A 21,121-nucleotide genomic window follows, 5' to 3' on the forward strand; every position below is an offset into this window, starting at 1 on the left:
CTCAAAGGCCTGAGGCCTCAACCCCACTTCTATGTGGGCACAGGAATTGGGGTGGAGGAGAGGGAGCACCGGGCCGGTGCCAAAACGTGCCTGGTTTATTTATGAAGCGACCATTAACAAGGCCCTCAGCCCGTCTGAGCCTGCCTGGACGTGGGGGTCACAAACGTTGCCATGGAATCTACTTATAGCCAGAGAGTGAGTGACCGAGGCCCCACCCCTGGGATTGCAGCTAGGCCAGCTGCAAGGACCACACCAGTAGTGACCTGAGAGTCAGTCTGGAAAAGGAATGGGGCAATGATTGTCCTCAGTGGGGAAGAGGGCAGAGCCGGCACCGGCAGCCCAGGGCTTGTCCTGCCTCCAGCAGTGCACGGAACTGACCGGTTAGCTGACGGATTGCTTCAGCCCAATGTCAGGGAGGGTGCCGGGGGCACCGGCCATCGGTCTAGCCCAGCCGTGGGCAAACTACGGCCCTCGGGCTGGATCCGCCTGTTTGAAATGAATAAAACTAAAAAAAAAAAAAGACCGTACCCTTTTATGTAATGATGTTTACTTTGAATTTATATTAGTTCACACAAACACTCCATCCATGCTTTTGTTCCGGCCCTCCGGTCCAGTTTAAGAACGCATTGTGGCCCTCGAGTCAAAAAGTTTGCCCACACATCCCCAGTGGGGGGTGTGCAGGAGGCAGCTGGTGGATGTTTCTCTCTCATCGATGTTTCTGGCTCTCTATCCCTCTCCCTTCCTCTCTGTAAAAAAATCAATAAAATATATTTTAAAAAAAAAAAAAAAAGTTTGCCCACCCCTGGTCTAGCCCCAGCAATGGGTGTGTTTTATCCACACACAAGGGTAGGCAGCTTGTCTCAGGGCAAGGCCTGGCTTCCTCCCGGGTGGGTGAGGGTGGGTGATCCTACTCATCCCCCATGGTCTAGGACAGTGATGGCGAACCTATGACACGCGTGTCAGAGGTGACACGCGAACTCATTTTTTTGGTTGATTTTTCTTTGTTAAATGGCATTTAAATATATAAAATAAATATCAAAAAATATATATCTTTGTTTTACTATGGTTGCAAATATCAAAAAATTTTCTATATGTGACACGGCACCAGAGTTAAGTTAGGGTTTTTCAAAATGCTGACTCGCCGAGCTCAAAAGGTTCGCCGTCACTGGTCCAGGAGATATTTTAAGTCAAATGCATCCGTGGGCAACAGGACCTTGGGATGAAGGTGAGAATTCTTTCCACCAAGCAGGTAACTTGATTCATTGTAGTTCTGGGGTCCCAGGCCCTCTCAGCTCCGCTATGATCACAATTATTTCCAGCCCTAATGGGCTGGAGACACAAGGTTGACCCCAAAAGACCATAGCCTGATCTGATTCCGGGGGCCCTTAGAGATAGAAGTTTCCTGGAGGTGGAGAGCCCTTCCGTCTGCCCGCACCCCACACAGGAAACACCACAGCATAAAGGAACCCACCCACAGCAGGGCATGTGATGGCTGTCTATGTTGGACTTGCCCATTCCGCCAACATCCATCAGTCAATCAGGAAGTGACCCGCTTGTGCGAGAGACTAGGGTAATGGAAGAGCACCCTTACCCAGAACCAGCAGGGCCTAATACACATGCAGCCACAAACCATCCCACTCCCACCTCTCTCGTCCCATGTGACCCAGCCACTGTTCCCCAAAATTAGGCGATTCGCATACCACCTTCACAAGTTTTTGTCTTAACACCATAGAACAATATTATTCTTTTGCTTTAACTAAATCAACTCATTCTTCACTTAATTTTAAGAGAAAACACTGTTATTCTCCTAAATGAAAATCCATTATCACTTGTCACTCACACCATGGAAACAAATACAAATTTCTTAAATTTTAGCTCCATGCTGTTGCCTGACAAAGGCTCTGAGCCGGAATCACCTTCATGAAAAGAGAAAAGTAGATTAAGTGTTAGGTGTTAGCCACACCCTTGCACCAAACAAAAACCGGTCCTTGAAGAAATCACGTCTGAAAGAGAACCGAAGGGAACACTTTTCACATTAGTGATTCAAAGGTCTTCTAAGGCCTCACCCATGGGTCACTTTGGGGTGGACTGAGCTGGGTGGACACATTCAGTCCACAGGGAGTAAGGTCTTCTCCCAGGCAGAGCTCATCCGCAGCCGTGTCCCAGGGCACAGGATCTCAAAGGCCATGTCAGTCCTCCTCCCCCCAGCCCACAGTCCCTGAGAACAAAGTGCCAGGCAGCTGCCAGCCTGGGTGTGTGCCCCAATCTGGGGAAACCCAAAGGCCCTCGGGGCCTGGGTGGGAGTGGAGGTGGAGAGGGACACGGAACTTGATCATGAACACAGGGCAGACAGCTGCACAGCCCGGTCCTGAGGGGCCAGCGGGGTGAGACAGGCAGACACGCATGCTTGGTCCTGAAGAAAAGGCCTTCTGTGCCTGAGAACCGGCTCAGGGAGACACATCCGTGTGAAACTGGGCATCAGCCCCACTGCTGGAGCCTAAGTCTCAGAGAGAGAGCCTGGGGCCGGTTCCCCACCACCTGACGCCCAAGGCCTCTAGGTCCCTACAAAATGGACTGGGAGTAGATGTGGGGCAAGAGGGGCTTTGGAGCCAATGGGTGGGAACTTTTAGAGAAACAGATCTTCAGCTGCCTTACCCCTCCCCTTCTGCAGGGACAACGCCTTCATCCATCCGTGAATCACGCAAACTTTGGAGTAATTCAAGGGTTATAAACATATAACATTAGACCTGCTCAGGACAGGCAGGCATCCTGACTCTTATGCCTTTGGAGGCACACCCATTACACACACCAGCTGGGAGAAATCACTCAGAAGCCCCCCCCCCCCACCCCCCACCCCCGACTCAGCTCTGACTTCTGCAGAGAGCACTCACACCTGTGCTTCTAAGCCGGCCCTTCATGCTTGGCTGGTACATCAGCGCCCCCTGCTGGGCCACATTGCAGTTGCATTTCTGGAATACCACCATAAGAGGAAAAGGAGAAAGGAAAGGGGGAGAGGGAGAGGGAGGGCAGGGAGGGACAGACCTAGCACGGGAGGGAGGGAGGGGGGAGGGGGGTAAGGGAAACATTGAGAAGGTCATTTGAGGTAGGGAAGCAGTTTCTATTTTGAAAAGAGAGAGAGACAAGAGTCTTTGCCAACACGTTGACGCTCCTCCCGGCTCCTAACCGCCTCTCTCAGAGGCCGACCACCCCACACGGGTCGGTCCCACCAAAACAGGGTCTTTCAGTGACAGCATCAGGCCCTGCCCAGGCCGGGCTGGGAGGCCTAAGAGCCAAGCTTGGGGACCGCAGCCACACATATCAGACTGAAGTTCTGGCAAGAATCTGGCTCAGATTTTGGAAAGACATCTTGGTGTACTCGTGTGGCATTTCCGAGTTCCGGGGGAAGGAAGCCATGCCCCGAGGAAACCCACAGATCCCACTCCATGGCAGGCGTCCAGCCTGTGGACCGCACTCCATGGGGAACCCTGAGCCTGCGACACATGTCCATCCGAACTTTACAAACAGGGGGCTGGAGGGAGAAGAAAGGAGTTCTTCACCTCTTCCTTGGGTTACTGAGGGTATTTAAAATAGTTCTTTTTGGTTCCCTTGTGGAACTTTGAATCCATGAATCTAAGTGGCATGACTATAATTTTTACCACAGTAGAAATATTCACAGGGATTTTTCTGGGGGTGACATTTCTGATGAACATGAAGAAGTGAATTTTGCACGGAGGCTGCCCAGGGGTCCGGGCAGGGAGTCAGGGGCCAAGGACCCAGGGTCCCGCCAGCCCCCACACCACGGATTACGGTTCCTCCCCACTGATTACCAATCCTCCCCAGCTGCTGCTGCTGCCACCAAGTCACTTCCAGCTCTAGGGTTTCTGGGGCCAAGTGGAAAAGTGGGGAGGGAAGCTGTCTTTCCATAATATTAGCAACATTGCTTAGCAACATCTTTCAAAGCAAGAACCAGCAGACTCTCCAAAAATCCATTCTGTTTGGCTCTACAAAAAAAAAACCAGAGTGGTTTCTGATGCATGTATTATTTATATACTATTTTATATGCCCAGTTAATGCCTTCTGTGCCTGTGTGCCTGGCCTCCTTGGGAGATGACGTATCACACCTAAGTGAGATTTCCAGACAACAGGGCTTTAAGGAGCAAAACTTCTGCTTGTTTGCTTGCTCGCTTTTCCTGTCATGACCTTGGCTACAGATTTCTCAGAAACGTCTTCCATATTTTTGTAACCTTTTCCTGGTGAATCGAGCCATCATTATCAATGCCACCTGTTGTACTGAACTAAAACTCAGTTACTAACTAACAGGCCACTGAGGTGAGGCCCCACTTGTCCCTATACTTACTGGCCTCCATCAGCTGTGGTCCAGGGATACTAGTACGAGAATAAAAACGAAAAGACCCTGAAGTCAGACAAACCTGGGCTAGAATCCCATCTCCAGCTTTTACTTTCTGGGTGGCCTTGGGCTAGAAGCGTCACTTCTCTGCGCCTCGGTTTTGCCATCTATAAAATGGGGGGAACAGCAGTGCCACCCTCCTAGAGTTCTTGCCAGGATTAAATGAGCGTGCACGGGCCACACAAAGACTTGTGTGGAGACGTTCATAGGTTTATCCAAGAGACAGCCCATCAACAAACTGTGATACATCCACGCCGTGGACTGCCACTCCGCAACAAAAAGGAACAAAATACTGACACATGCAGCAACATGGCCGAATTTCAAAAACATTATGCTGAGTGAAAGAAGCCGGATGCCAAATATACTTACTGTCTGATTCCATTTATACAAAGTTCTAAGCCAGACCATCTGAGGCACAAAAAATGAGAGCAGTGGCTGTCTCGAGGAGTGGGGGATTTTCTAGCGAGATGGATGGAAATGTTCTATATCAGGATAGGGTGGTGGGATCCATTCATCCAAAATGTATAATTAAGATTTGTGCATTTCAATGTATGTAAATTTTACCTCAAAAAAGAACAGAGCCCTGACCGGTTTGGCTCAGTGGGTGGAGTGTCAGCCTGCGGACTGAAGGGTCCCAGGTTCGATTCTGGTCAAGGGCATGTACCTTGGTTGCAGGCACATCCCCAGTAGAGGGTGTGCAGGAGGCGGCTGATTGATGTTTCTCTCTCATCGATGTTTCTAACTCTCTATTCCTCTCCCTTCCTCTCTGTAAAAAATCAATAAAAAATATATCTTAAAAATAAATAAATAAATAAAAATTAAAAAAAGAAGAACAGAGCCCTCAGTTGGTTGGAGCATTGTCCCACCAAAGGGTTGCAAGTTCAATTCCCAGTTAGGGCATATTACCTGGGTTGAGGATTCGATGGTTTGATCCCTGGTCAGGGCATGTGGAAGAGGTGGCTCATCAATGTTTCTCTCCTCTCTCTCTCTCTCTCTCTCTGTCTGTCTGTCTCTCTCTGTCTCTCTGTCTCGGTGTGTGTGTGCGCGCACGTGCACCTGTGCATGTGTCTCTCTCTCTGTCTGTCTCTTTCTCTCTCTCTGTCTCTCTCTCTCTGTGCGTGTGCGTGTGCACCTGTGCGTGTGTGCGTGTGTGTGTGCGCGCGCGTGTGTGTGTGTGTGTGTGTGTGTGTGTCTTTCTCTCATCCAAAAGGCTCTGGCCTCTGTGTCTGGATCAACATTCATGAAAGATTACCTGGCCCCATGCTTATTTGAGGAAAAGCTGCTCCTTTGTCACTGCTTCCTGGACAATCTAATATTGTCCCCTGGCAAGTCCTACATGTGTAAGGAGCCTGGCTGCTTCCCCCTCACTTTTTCGGAGAAGCCCCTCAGCCTAAAAGTCTCCCCGCACCGGTTCTCTCGGGCACTCGCGGAGCAGCAGCAGGATCTGACAGTGAAGCAACGGAAGGATGTGCAGAGGGAGTGAGTGGTCGGCCTCGACCAGCAGCTCCTGCCAATCCCATGCTCAGGGTGTCCCTGACATCAGCCTCCGGCCCAGGGGGCTGCTGTACTGACCTGCTGCTGTGACAGAGCAAGGGTGGGATCCTCCAGAAACGGGGTCCTCTGACCCAGTCACCGCCCTCAAGCTGAGCACCTGTCACTTTGGCGGGCTTGGCACCTTGTTAGTCCTTGCTAGCCATTTTGTGGTGCGGCATGATTGTCGGAGGCTTTGGGTGGGAGAGCCTGTAGGAATACAGGGAGCTCTGGATGGGTTTTATTTGATGTCCTATCTAGTAAACTCCACATTCTCCTAAAAAAAGTTTTTAAAGGACTTGTGAGAAAGACTGAGCTGCTGCTGTGTCTGACTCGTTTATTGACATCAGATGCCCATGGTGTGGCCAGTGAGATGTGCTCGCATTCCCAGCACAGTGTGTGTGTGCATGTGTGTGCGTGTGTGTGTGTGCACACACGTGTGTACGTGGTGTGAGTGTATGTGTGTGTTGCCAAGCACAGCAGATCACTCACAAGCCTAGTCACGCAGAATATTCAAAAGTTGGAGCCCTGCCCTGGCCGGTTTGGCTCAGTGGATAGTGTCAGTCTGCGGACTCAAGGGTCCCAGGTTCGATTCTGGTCAAGGGCATGTACCTTGGTTACGGGCACATCCCCAGTGGGGAGTGTGCAGGAGGCAGCTGATCGATGTTTCTCTCTCATCGATGTTTCTAACTCTCTATCCCTCTCCCTCCCTCTCTGTAAAAAATCAATAAAATATATGTTATAAAAAAAAAAGTCGGAGCCCTATCTACCTGATTCCTGAGAAATTCGGTTTTTTCTTTTTTTCCTGTTGTCTGAACTAATCCCTTGCTCCTACGGGTCTGTAAAGCACTATGGGTGGGACCTCTTTTCTAGAGGAACTGCTCCTGCGGGGGGGATGGGGGGGGGGCAGAAGCAAAGCCTTTCTGCTTAGCACCAGGGCTTTCCTTCACTAGGCGCTGGGCTCGTTGATGGATTAATGGCTCTTTCCCCGCCAGGACATTAGGTCCTTTTACCTCCAAGGCAAACACAAAGCCTAGCTACCGGGTGGGCACAGACTCCCCAGCTCTGAGCCTTCTGCTGAGCGGCTGTTTGTCTGCAATTTGCAAGCTTTCCACTGGGTCTGCTTTCAATCAGGAAAGTTCTCCCAGCTGTCTAGCCTGCATCACTCTTGCTGTAATCTAAGCTCTCTTTGGGTGAGCAGCTCCCCTCCACCCTTAGGGAAAACGCCAAGCCTCAAAGCAGCTTCAGAAACTGCACCCAATTTCCTGCCACCCTAACAAACGCTTTGCTTCCACCATTTTCTCTCCTGCCCCAGCCCCCCCTCACTCATAGTCACAAAGCAAGACGGGTCACACATGATGGGTCACAGCTAATAACTGAAGGACCAGAGTTTCCCAATGATTCCTTCTTCTTCAGACATTCGAGCAGTGTCAGGGTTATGGGGGGCTGGGCTCAGCAGCCAGCTTTGTGTGAACACCATCCATCAACCCTGTCACTGCAGAGGACACGTGGAGAAGGTGTAAGGCTGCCTCCAGGCAAGGCCGGCGGTGACCTTCAAGTGGCCCCATGTCAGTTAGGAGAACGCTTTCTCCATGATGCTGGGCAAGCAAGGGCTCCTACCTTTGGAGAACCTGGAGCAGAAACCGTCTCAACCCACCCACCCCAAAGGGCAGCGGGATGCTGGGTGGAAGTCTACACAGGGGATTAATTGAGAGCATAACCCGGGGCCCTAGACTCTCAGAATGGTTCTCAACCTTCCTAATGCCACGACCCTTTAATACAGTTCCTCATGTTGTGGTGACCCCCCAACCATAAAATTATTTTCGTTGCTACTTCATAACTGTAATTTTGCTACTGTTATGAATCATAATGTAAATATCTGATATGCAGGATGTATTCAGGCGACCCCTGTGAAAGGGTCGTTTGACCCCCCAAAGGGTTGAGAACCGCTGCTCTAACATCTACCACTCAAGGGTGGCTTTCCTGATTTTTGAAATGTCTACTTTATTTACTTAATTTATCACTGAATAGTACTTACCTTTAGGGACTTAATACTCTTCTATAAAGCAACTTACTTTTAAAAATACTTCATATTAATACCATAAATGGATAGAATCATTTCCCACAAATAAGGTAACTATAAAGTTAAATATAATAAATGCCCCACTCCTTGGGTGTGGGCTGTGCATGCTGACTTCCTTCCAAAGAGTTCAGCATGGACGGAGGAACAAAGCCTACCTGTACCGTGGAGAAACTTGGCAAACACCGCCTTAGCCAGGTGATCGAGGCCAAGGTCAACAGTGGTCGGTCCTATTGATCACATGAGCTTTGGATATTGTGTGATGGAAATGGCACTTCACCTCTGTGATCTTCCCCGAACCCTGTAACCCCAGTCTAATCACGAGAGAAGCATGAGGCACGTCCCATTGAAGGGCAGCCTATCACCCACTCGGGCCAAAACCACCACCGAACTGTCCTTGAGACTGTGACAAGGTCATCAAAATCAAGCAGCTGAGAAACTACCACGGCCAAGAGGAGCCTGAGGAGATTAGAAAACTAAATATAATGTGCTATCTGGAAGGAAATCCTAGAACAGAAAAAGGACATTAGGGGCAAACTAAGAAAACCTGTAAAAACTACGAACTTTAGCAAATAATTACCAGTATTGGTTCATTAACGATAGCCACTGTACCACACTAATCCAAGATGTCAGTAACAGGGGAGCTGGGTTGCGGGGTATGTGGGAACGCCTCTGTGCTGTCTTCTCAATTTTTCTGCAAATCTAAAACTGACCTTTCAAAACTGTCTACTTTTCACAGACACTGGGGCGGTGGGGGCCTGTCCTCTGGGATGGGAGTGGCTGGGAAGGGGGGTCCATTAGGGGAAAAGGAGACATATGTAATACTTTTTTAAAAATATATATTTTATTGATTTTTTTACAGAGAGGAAGGGAGAGGGATAGAGTTTTAGAAACATCGATGAGAGAGAAACATCGATCAGCTGCCTCCTGCACACCTCCTACTGGGGATGTGCCCGCAACCAAGGTACATGCCCTTGACCGGAATCGAACCCGGGACCTCTCAGTCCGCAGGTCGACGCTCTATTCACTGAGCCAAACCAGTTAGGGCCATATGTAATACTTTAAACAATAAAAAAAAAGAAAGAAAGAAAAGGAAAAACTGTCTACTTTTTTTAAAGTAAGCATAACGAAAATGAAACAATGGCATTGCATTCCAGCTAGCAGACCCTGCTGCCTGCCCTAGGCCCGAGCCTGAGACCACGCTCGGTGAGTAAGGACCGGTAGCCAGTGTAACAGAGGTACTGAAGGGGTATTAGCACCTAATGAGATTTTTTCTCCTTGAGGTTGTGAGGGCCATTGAGAGAGAATTGAAAAGGGAATGGCTTTTTCTCTGGTGATCAGTGTCAGGCAATGTTGTGTCCTTGAACCAGCAACGTCACCGTTCCCAGGTGCAATTTGGGGATCACTGTACCAGTCCAGGCACTTCCACCTTCTCCCCTTCCTCCTCTGAAGCTCAGAGAATGAGCACAGGACTCAGATGTCCCCTTGTGGACAGTGCTCTGCCCCATGCTATGGTCCCCTGTGGAGGAATCACCATACCCCTTCTGAGGGGCCCGTGGCCTGGTGCAAGTCACCATCCCACCTGTTGGGGGAGCAGCTCCGAGGGCAGGCCCTGCTCGCCCTGAAGCAGAGGACCCACTCTGAGGGCAATTAGCACCAGCCCCTTGTACAGCCCTTCACAGTGGCAAGCACTTCCACACCTTTTACTCCACTGGAAACTCACAGCTCTGTAAGGCAGGGATATAAATAACATTCCCATTTGCTAGATGAGCAAACTGAGACCCAGAGAGGTTAACTCTTCTGCCGAGGATTACACAGCTCCTAAGGACACAGAGCCGGGACCCAGACACATATGGACCCTATAGACACTGGCTCCCACAAAATCCAACACGAAGAAGACTGGAGACCCCAGGAGATGAGGAGATGACGCGCCCAATCAGAGGTTCGCCGTGCCCGTCTCCGGATGAAGTGGAATCTACTTTTCTGCGTCCTCCGTACTCAGGCCCCTTCTTCTGGTTGACAAATCTTGATTTTTCCCCTGGGAGTACCCTGACACCACTGTTGGGTTTTGTGGTTCAACTGGGACTGTCCCTCTCTCATCCTACCCATCCTGAGCTCTCGGGATGAGTACACGGTCCAGGCCACAGTGACTGCTTCAGGGATGCACATAAAAACCTAGCTGGTCCAAACAGGATGAACACCTGAATTTTTGCTGGCACCGTTGAAAGAAGCTTACTACCCGCTGGGGTTTCTGAAGTCAGTGGCTGTCTTATGAGATGCCTGTGAGTGACATGAATGCGGAGGAAAGCAGAGCCAAGACATAGGAACAAACACTGTCTGATGATAGTTTCTGACCCACCTTGATCCAGCCATTCCTGAAGACAATTCTCTTAAACGCATCAATTACGAACGTTCTCTTGAATGTCTTTCCTTTTGGTGTCTTTTATTTTCCGTAAGCCTTTTTGAGTTAGATTCCTGTCGCTAATAGTCCAGTTAATTAACACACATGATTTCTACACAACGGGCAAGAGAACACATGAAAGAACAAAATAGCAGCTTTAGGCCAGTAAAAGGCCATACCTCTCCTGTGCCCGAGGAGCAGCCCCCAAAGGGACTATGAAGAAGCCTTCCCAGGAAGAGCCCCTGGAGCCGCTCCCCGTCACCAAAAAGACCCACCCCATGAGTCACAGGCGTGGGGACAGTCCTCCCCACCCTACGCAAGGAGCAGGCGGGGGGCACACATCTGACCCCACAGATAAAACAGCAATGTCTCCCCTCCTCTTTGCTATCAGCATGTCGGTCACTCCTTTCGTCTTTCTTCAGTAAATTCAAGAACTCTTCAAGGAAAACTTTAAAAAAGAACATTCAGACAAATCCCAAATGTGGGACAGTCTACAGAACAATTTTGCCAGGTCTGCTGTTCTGTATTTAAAGAGACTAAAGAGATGTGACTGACAATCAAGCACAGTGAGTGACCATTAGTAATGTCAGTAATATAACCCAGTATATAGCCCATATTTAAATTGGGGGAACATATGAATATGGAGCGTATATTAAGTAATAGTCCTAAATTAATATTAATGTCTTATGTGCGATAACAGTGTTACGGTGACGTCAGAAAAATGGCATTATGTTTGGTAGGCGCCTGCTGAGTATTTAATATGAAGTATCGATGTCTGCAACTTCCTTTCTCTATGTGACTATCATGATTCAGAGACAGAGAGCGAACACCGTGTCAAGTCTTAGTAAGTGGCGAACCTGGGTGGATACAGATGTTCATTGTACTGTTCTTCTCAGTTTTGCGCAGGTGGGTAATTTTCAAAATAAAAAGTTGAAACAACACATCACCCTTGGCTGTACTTGCCCTCGAGTCTACACATACATATGTGCACGTGTGCAGTGACCATGTGTGTGGACACACGCATGCGTGCATTCTACCCACAGCGGACTGGTGTGCAGAGAGCACCGGGCCAGAGTCCGCAGAACCAGCTCCTGTAGCCCCTCGGTCCAGTCGTTATCTGCACGTCCCTTTCCTAGTCTGTTTTCTGGCTGTGAAGTGAGGGCTGGAGCATCCATATACAGCCATGAGGTGTGGGGTGGGCATTTAGTGGCTGGAACACTATAGTGAAGGGGTTAAGAGTTGAAGGCAGAGGCTTAGAAGACATGGTCCTTTCCATCTTAAGGCCCTTTCTAAGAAGGTGGGTGTAGGTGACAGTAACTGTCTCCATGGTAACTGTCTCAGGGGACCAAGTCCTTCGAAGCTGACCTTGGGTTTGAAATTGGCCGGCAACACTCCTGGATGAGCCCAAGGAGAATAAGCCTCTCCGTTCAATCAGCAAATGAAATGCATCTGGGCTCCAGGCTGTGGCTCCCCGCCCCCGGGACTCACAGGGCAGAGCCTGGGACTCGGTAACTGTGAAAGGATGAAAAGCCAAGGTCGGCCCCTGTGAACGTGGCTGGAGAAGTCCGTGCATTCATTCTCCTAATTGACTCCCTGGCCACCCCTCCGGTCAATAAAGCCCTCTGGACTCCTGGGGCTTCTGCAAAGGGGGGGGGCTGAGGGTGTTCTCAGCAAAGACCGTCCTGCAGAGATCCCAGCGAGCGCAGAGTGGCAGTCCACTGACTGCCGGGACCGTGCTGGGCGGGCAGAGGCTGTGCAGGCAACGAACAGCTGGAGAAACCCAGAGGGTGAGAAACCAGAGAGACGAAATCACGACAAAGAGATAGGATGTTTCCCCCCCAACAGACTGGCAAAATGCTCACACCTACTCGTGTGGGTGTAGAAACTGGAGGGCAATTTAGCAGTATCGTTTAAAAAAAAAAAGTCACCTACCCTATCACCCAGCACTGTCACCTCTACAAGCCTAGGCCCTAGAGGAACGCACGCAGCTGTGTAGAGAAAAGCATGAGGATGTTCACTGAGGCACTCTCTACAAGAGCAAAGAACACCAGAAACAAGCGCTTAGAGGGAGACAGATGAGTAGATGCGATATATTCATAAGCTAGACACTACAAATGGTTGGGAGGAATGAGCTAAGTCTATATGTGTGGACATCTGTGGTTACTTAAGATTCATATAAAAATATTTTTTAAATATCTTGAAAAATATGTACCAAACTCTGAAGAGTGTCTACTCCAGGGAGGATAGGAGGAACTGCATTGCTGGCCACAGGAGACTGCCCACCTGGGAGGAGGCTGTGAGAGGCCAAGCTCTTAACCACTGTGCTCAACCTGGAGCCTTAACCCTGACAGATGACAGCCAGGGTCAACAACAGGCTGCAGCCATTCAGTCTCCACTGAGAAATCCCTCCAAGAGCGCGTCCTAAACCTGGGGTAGGGAGGATGCTTCTCTAGTAAATGAGAAAGGACCCTTTCAGCCCAGCCGGTGTGGCTCAGTGGTTGAGCATCAACCTATGAACTAGGAGGTCATGGTTCAATTCCCGGTCAGGGCACATGCCCAACTGGGTTGCAGGCTCGATTCCCTGTGAGGCTGTGCAGGAGGTGGTGGATGGGTGATTCTCTCTCATCATTGATGTTTCTCTCTCTCTCCCTCTCCCTTCCTCTCTGAAATCAATAAAAAATATATTTTTTTAAAGATTAAAAAAAGAAAAAGGACCCTTTCATAACAGTCTCTGTGGTGAGCTCTTCGGCTGTTTCATGCCACATGTTTTGCTGTCCAGGTCTCCCTTCTCATTAAAGCCCTCGTCCCCACGTCAGGGATGACATGCAGCCAGAGATGCTCGCCGGAGGTGCCAGAGGTGAGCAGGCCACGGCCCCGGGAGGCAGACCCAAGGGGTCACGGAGTGAGGGGACCCCAGCAGTATTCTCTGCTGACTGGGGTCACTGTGAGAACCCTGGCCTTCCATGGAGAAGCCCCAGGAAGGAGGAGGAGTAGACAACAGAGATAAGAAAACAGTATCCGGGTGGTTCAGTTGGTTGGAGCGTCGTCCCGTGCACCAAAAGGTTGTGGATTCTATTCCCGGTCAGGGCACATACCTAGGTTTCGGGTTTGTTCCCTGGTTAGATGTTTCTCTCTCTGTCTATCTCTCTGTCTCTTTCTCTCTCCCTCCCTCTCTTCCTTTCCCTCTAAAATCAACAAAAACATATCCTCAGATGAGGGTTGTTTTTTTTTTAAAGATAAGAAACAGTATCTTCCTGACCTAACTCACCAGGCCCTCCGTCAGAGCTACCTCAGGAAAGCAGGTGATTAATCTTTGAGACAGGAACTAGCTGCACCAGGAGCAACGGGAGGGGGAAGGGACGGAGACAGAAAGTCACCGCTGGAGGGGAGATGAGCAAAGAAACCCTGAAAACGGCACAGCAGAGGGAGCCAGAAGTCAGGAAATCGTCACCTTCTCTCCCAGCCCTGAGCAGGGCTTCCACATGCGTTGACCTCATCTCTCCAGATAGCAGGAGCCCCATCCCCAAGTTACAAACCCAAGGTCAAGGCACCTACTCTTCTGCTTGCCCACCTGGCCTCCCAGAGCGGGCAATTCTGGGCTCACAGTGCCACCTGCTGGTACAGAGCCAGAACTGTCCCTGTTCCCATCTTGCCCACCACCTGGGACATGCCCGCCATCTCTCATCCCATCCATGCCCCACCCCTCCTTCTTCCCCATCTTCACACCTGCCAAGCCTGTTTCTGCCTCTAGGCCTTTGTATCTCATGGTCGGCTCCTTCTCTTCCTTCGGGGTCTCCATTCAAACGTCCCCTCTATGCACAAGCTATTGCTGATCACCCACCTAAACTAGCCCCCTGCTCCCCTCCCCTTATCACCTCCCTATTCTGTTTCCTTCATGGGACTAGGTCTTATCTGAGATCACCTGGTTCTTTATTCTGCTCCTGTCTACCTCCCCCATTAGAAAGTACTACGAGGTCCCACCGAGTCTGAAGGGTCCACTATGTGTGACGTGCACTCAGGACAGGTGTTGGCAATGAACACTGTTGAATAAATCATTCTATGTTCATTCAGCTGAGCACTTCGGAGCTCAAAAACTTCAAAATCCACAGGGACGACCCACAAGCTCTTCAAACTCACCGTATTCAAGGCCAAAATCATGACCTTCCCCTGCAAACTGGGTTTTCCTCCCACACTCCCCAGTGATCCACGGGACAGCTTTGCAAATCCTCCAGGCGTGAAACCCCAGTTACTACAGGACTCTTTTCCCACCCCTCACGTGGGTCAGACTCCCCATCTGAGGATTCCACCTTCAGCCCCAGTGCTCCACCTCCCTCTTCCTCAGCAGTAACCATTTCTTCACCTCCCTACTCCATCCCCAGAACCCCAAAGTCCCTTGGTGGCAGGGCCTCCCAGCCCACTCTCCCAAGGCAGCCACCGCCTCCTCAGCACCAATTCGAGACTCTCCCTGAGCAGACCCCCCTCTTGCCTCAGTACCTGGGTACCTGTCTCACTGTTTCTCAAACAACTCCGTACATTTTCCTACCCTGAGCCTTTGCCCTTGCCATTCCCTCAGTCTGAAATGCCCCCCGCAGCCCTTCCCTCCTAGGGCAGAGGTTCTCAACCTGTGGGTCGCCAACCTGTGGGCCGCGACCCTTTGGGGGTCAAACGACCTTTTCACAGGGGTCGTCTAAGACCATCGGAAAACACATATATAATTACATATAATTTTTGTGATTAATCACTATGCTTTAATTATGTTCAATTTATAACAATGAAAATACATCCGGCATATCAGATATTTACATTAAGATTCATAACAGAATCGAAGATGGCGGCATAGGTAAACACCGGAGACTGCCGCCGTGGACAGCCACTTCAAAAATACAACTAAAAGTCGGAGCGGACATCAACCAGAACCACGGGAAGGCTGGCTGAGGAGAGTCTCTTCAACTAGAAGCAAAAACAACAGCATTCCGACGCTCAGCGGAGGCGCAGTGTGGAAAATTTAAAGGTACGGTGGTGCGGTGGTGAGGGTGCGCGCGCAAAGCGGGCTGGCGGCTGAGGGCGCGATTGTCGTTTTCAATCAGGAGCGAGTCTCAGACTCTGGGCTACAGATCCGGGCGAGTCTCTAGGGACCCAGACTCAAACGGGAGAAGCGGGACTGTCTGGCTACGGCCCCTCCGAGGTTTGCAGCGATTGCTGGGACAGAGAGGCAGAGCCCCTGGGGACGGACTGAGAGCGGCCATAGCTGCTCCCTCCCCCCCGCCCTGTTGAGCCCGCCCCACCCAAACCCTGCACAGAGCCATTTGCCGATCACCTCAGGCAAGGGCTGGACTAGCACCTCCCCTGAGGACTGAAGTTTTCCCACAGCTGATTTCCACCGCCAGTCGGCCTGGTGGTCAAATCCCTCTAGTGTTAACTACAACAATTAAGGCTTGGCTAGAACAAGACTGCACACAGAGACCACAAGGGGGTGCACCAAGAAAGCATAAAAGATGCGGAGACAAAAAAACATGACAGAAATGGAGGATATGGAGCTAAGAATCGCAATTTTGAGGGTTTGCCATAAATTTGTGCAGAGCCTCACGAAAACTAATGAGACCCTCGATGCTACGATAAAGAAATTAGAAAGTAAGCATACACGGACTGAAATAAAGAATATTATACCCAATAGCAGACCAGAGGAGCACAAGAATCAAACCAAAGATTCGACAAAAAACACCCAATTGGAAAAGCATAATGAAAAAAGAATCCGAAAGTGTGAAGATAGTGTAAGGAGCCTCTGGGACAGCTTTAAGCAGACTAATATCAGAGTCATTGGAGTCCCAGAAGATGAGAGACAGCAAGATATTGAAAACCTATTTCAAGAAATAATGGCAGAAAACTTCCCCCACCTGGAGAAAGAAATGGACTTACAGGTCCAAGAAGCGCAGAGAACCCCAAACAAAAGGAATCCAAAGAGGACCACACCAAGACACATCATCATTAAAATGCCAAGAGCAAAAGACAAAGAGAAAATCTTAAAAGCAGCAAGAGAAAGAGGCTCAATTACCTACAAGGGAATACCCATACGACTGTCAGCTGATTTCTCAACAGAAACTTTGCAGGCCAGAAGGGAATGGCAAGAAATATTCAAAGTGCTGAATACCAAGAACCTACAACCAAGATTACTTTATCCAGCAAAGCTATCATTCAGAATTGAAGGTCAGATAAAGAGCTTCACAGATAAGGAAAAACTAAAGGAGTTCATCACCGCCAAACCAGTATTATATGAAATGCTGAAAGGTATCCTTTAAGAAGAGGAAGAAGAAGAAAAAGGTAAAGATACAAATTATGAACAACAAATATGCATCTATCAACAAATGAATCTAAGAATCAAGTGAATAAATAACCTGATGTACAGAATGAACTGGTGACTATAATGAATCAGGGACATAGAAAGGGAATGGACTGACTATTCTTGGGGGGGAAAGGGGAATGGGAGATTCGGGAAGAGACTGGACAAAAATCATGCACCTATGGATGAACTCAGTGGGTGGGGAGTGAGGGTGGAGGGTGGGGTGGGAGCTGGAAGGAGGGGAGTTATGGGGGGAAAAAAGAGGAACAAATGTAATAATCTGAACAATAAAGATTTAAAAAAAAAAAAGATTCATAACAGTAGCAAAATTACAGTTATGAAGTAGCAACGCAAATAATTTTATGGTTGGGGGTCACCACTACATGAGGAACTGTATTAAAGGGTCGCAGCATTAGGAAGGTTGAGAACCACTGTCCTAGGGGATTTATTTTAAACCTTCAAGTGCCTCCTTCAGGAAGCCTTCCCTGATTCCACCAGGACGAATTCACTGCTCATCCCATATCTCTACTGGCATTAGCTTTGAGACGTCTGTCTTCCCCAGAGACTGGAGTTCTCGGGGCACAGGGACAAGGCCCTGAGTCACTTAACCACTCTCAGCGTCTTCAGTTACAGCCGCGGTTGTGAGCACTAGGACTGTGCTAAGTGTGTTCCGGGTGTGAGCTCATTCAACCCTCAAACATCCCTGTAAGGTAAGCACTCACATCATCTCCACTTTCCAGATGGTGAAACAGAAGCTCAGAGAGGCTCTGGGGTTTGCCCACGGAACCTCATTAGTGAGCGGCAGAGCCATGACCCCCAGCCCCTGAAACAGCGCCTGGCGCAGGTAGGCACCCGGTGAATATTCATGAGGTGAGCAAACACCTTCCTTTTTCCTGCATCAGACCTTGGTGTTCACAGCTCCAACACATGAACACCCTGTGTTCTTGCCTCCTCTACTGCGATTCTGACCCAGTTATATCTGCAAAGTTTCTTCCTCTCTCCTCCTCTCCCAACCATCCAAACTAAGCTCAAAATGACTCTGCGGGGACAGGTGAGAGAAGCACTCGTGATAAACCTGCATTTAAAGGCGGGGGGGGGGGGGGAATGACACGTTTTTAGGTGAATCTGGACACAGACAGAGGCAGAGGTTTTAGACGTTCCTTTCAGAATGGCCACAGGCATCCCCACCCACCTCCTCTTCCTCTTCTCTAGCACAATCTCCTTACTTCCACTCAGTCAACAGAGGTGAGCAATACACGATTTCCCATTCGTGTTGCTGCTTCCCCATTCTGTCTAGTCGGCAAGGGCGCTAGCGTTGTTTTGCATTCTTTCTAGCTGCCTTCCATATTACACAACCATTCAGGAACATGGCCACCTCTTTTGACCTTGACTCGATGGGTATGTGAGCCGAGAGTTTTGGGCAGCTCCCCGAGAGGGGCGCGTGCGGCGTGCAGCTCCCCGAGAATTTGCAGTCAGCCCACATTTTTCTGTACGTTCACGGCTCCTCCACAGCGGACACAACAGTACATACTCCACACCTGCACTTGAATAGGAGTGGATTGTGCGACACCAGGAAAAAGACGGTTTTGTGACTGAATTAGAATGCTAAATCTTTCTTCCTCAGACACTTGTAACTCCCTGAACCCACACCATGTGGGAGGCGGGGCGTGCAGACATGGCTAGGGCTCCCCTGACAAAGCCTGGGTCCCAGTTCACCCCAAGGAATTTCGGCCCCAGCGCAGGAGACCAAGACACCTACGGCACAGGTGTCCTATATGTGCTCTCTGAACACAGAATCCCGCTCCATCCCCAACCGGCTGTGTGACCGGGCAGGTCACGTCCCCGTCCTGCGAGTGGATGTGCCTGTGTGTGTGAGACCCTGAGTGACAGGTGTGTGTGGTCACGTCTGAACGCATGTACCTGATTGTGGGTGTCTGAGTGTAGGTGCAGGAGAAGTCAGGGCCCACGACCTATTGAACTGGGTGCCCACCAATTCTCTGTTCACAGGCCCAGGGAGCTGTGTGTGAGCTCCCAGCTGCCAGATACCAGCTCGTGGCCGCCTCCTCAGCGCCACCTAGTGGCACTGGGATTTGTGCAGCTCAGACTTCTGGCCTGGGGACCATCTGCACAGCATGTGAAAAGTCACAGACCAGGTAGAATCTCTGGGTTTGTTCGGCCTTAGAAGACCGCCAGGGGTGTCTGGCCTGTGATCTTGACCAGAACTGCCCAACAAAACTTTCGCTGATTGTTGAGTGTTTCCTTCCACGTCCCGCGTGGATGAGGGTTCAGGAACTGGAAGCGGAGCCGCACACAAATGAATATGAAAAGACAAGAGATAATTGTAAATATTGGGGGACCAAGTGGGCAAGTCCAACTCAAGGGGAAGGACTTCCACCCTTGCTCAGGCCTCACCAAGCTTTTATTGATCTGGGATGCACCCATAGCATAGCCCTTAGGCAGGTGACCCCTGGCAACAGGCAGACTAGCCCATCAGCAAGGATTACATAATAATAAATGGGGGAGTAGTTTCAGCTACCACTGTCTGGACAAACAGAGGTGGCGCCTAGCTCTGACCTTTGCTAGGGCTTCAAAGGCACCCAGCCTTGGGGGGGGGGGGGGGGTCTCTGTCTACGCTTATCAGATAGTGAAGGCAATAAACAGTTTCCCACAGCTGATGACGGAAATGTTCTGTATCTGTGCTATCGAGCACAGTAGCCACTAGCTGTGTGACTATAGCACTTGGAAGGGGCAAGTGTGCCTGGGGAACTGAATTTTAAATTGTAAGTAATCTTAATTCATTTCTCCGCACGTTGACACACGTGACCGTGATAACACTGATCCGGAGGACTGTTTGAATCCTGGGAGCCAGCTATGCCTCAAGCCAGACAGACCAACTCCCTGGACCTCTCAGTTATAAGAACCAGGACACGTCACATAGGCTGGTTTGAATCTGGGTTCTGGCCACTTCCACAAAGAGTGCTGACTAATCGGATCCTCTTCTAGGGCCCCTGCATGCAAACTCACTCAGCGCAGGCAGCGGGAAGCAAGGTGTGCTGCTGTGACAGACGAGAGGCACCGGGATCCAGAAGTTGCTAGTAGGTCCCAGCCACGCTTCAAGGATGCTGCACACCCCAGACCTGGAAGAGCTGGGGTGCCGCATGGCTGAAGAGCTACCCAGGGCCTTTCTGTGCCTCCTTCCTGCAGACACCGGCATGAGTTTAGAGGCAGATAAACCTGGTTCGGTGCCTAGACTGCCAGTTGCCACAGCCTCTCGGAGGCTAGTGAAATAGGAAACAAAGCACCTGTCTCACAGGGGTTGAGTAAGGATCAAGATCATGCATATAATGCCCGGCTGGTGTGGCCCAGTGGCTGGGCGTCGACCCATGAACCAGGAGCTCACGGTTCGATTCCTGGTCAGGGCACATGCTCGGGTTGTGGGCTCGATCATCGTTGATGTTTCTATCTCTCTCCCCCTTTCCCTTCCTGTCTGGCATCAATAAAAATATATTTTTTAAAGATCACGCATCTTACAGCATTTCACACAGTGTGGCTATGCAGAAGCAGCATGCAGTGTTTGCTACAATTATTATTCCCCAATATAGCTTTATATTAAACCATCATCCTGTAAGTTTTTACAACATTAAAAAAAGCCTGATTAATAGAACAATTTTCTGGGTCACCCAGTTGCAACGCCTTGGCTCCCCCTTTCCTTCCAACCCAAGCCCAGGCAGCTTCCACATTTCACAGATCCCTACCCTGTAGCACCTTGTGGTCCTCTGTCTGCTTCCACGCCACACTTGAAGCCACCTACACCTCTCCCTTGGGCAGTTGCTGGTCCTTGTCCATCCACCTCCACGGGGCCCCGTTGGGTCTACCCTAGCAGCACAGTGGTCCTCCTATAACGCTCAGGTGGAGTCCCTCCATGCCTCTCCTGAAAACCTCCAACTATCTCCCCAATAAATGAACACACGCTCTAAAGTCTGATCTTCAAGGCCCAGCACCACAACCCACCAGCCCACCACCACCCATTGAACCTGAATCCTCACTCTTCTGAGACCCCAGCCTTCTCCAATACTCAGGCAAACCTTCCTCTTTTTCACCTCAGAGCCTTTACAAGAGTCACAGATAGGTCAATGGAATCAAACAGAAGCCCAGACACACATCTTTGGATCTGTAAGAATTCAGTGGTAGAGATTGAAAATCAAAGTGTAGTGCTGGAACAACCGCCTGATTATTTGGGAAAAAATAAAATTATCATTTCATCTCTCATCTTCCTCCAAACTAAATTCCAAATGGATTAAAGAGTTAAATGTGAAAAGGCAATGAAATTGTTAAAAATATAAATAAAAGGATATATAGGAAATC

The 21,121-nt window shown here is 49.8% G+C and overlaps 1 protein-coding gene across 2 annotated transcripts in view; it reads right to left on the reverse strand.

Annotated features, from left to right (window-relative positions):
• RAP1GAP2 (RAP1 GTPase activating protein 2) overlaps positions 1-21,121 on the reverse strand; it is a 197,691-nt gene that overhangs the window by 143,748 nt on the left and 32,822 nt on the right. The gene's annotated exons all lie outside the window — the stretch shown is intronic.

The sequence above is a fragment of the Myotis yumanensis genome, unplaced genomic scaffold (assembly GCF_028538775.1).
Source record: "Myotis yumanensis isolate MYYU_CA2020_CCGP unplaced genomic scaffold, mMyoYum1.0.hap1 SCAF_16, whole genome shotgun sequence".
In the NCBI taxonomy this organism is placed as follows: Eukaryota; Metazoa; Chordata; class Mammalia; order Chiroptera; family Vespertilionidae; genus Myotis; species Myotis yumanensis.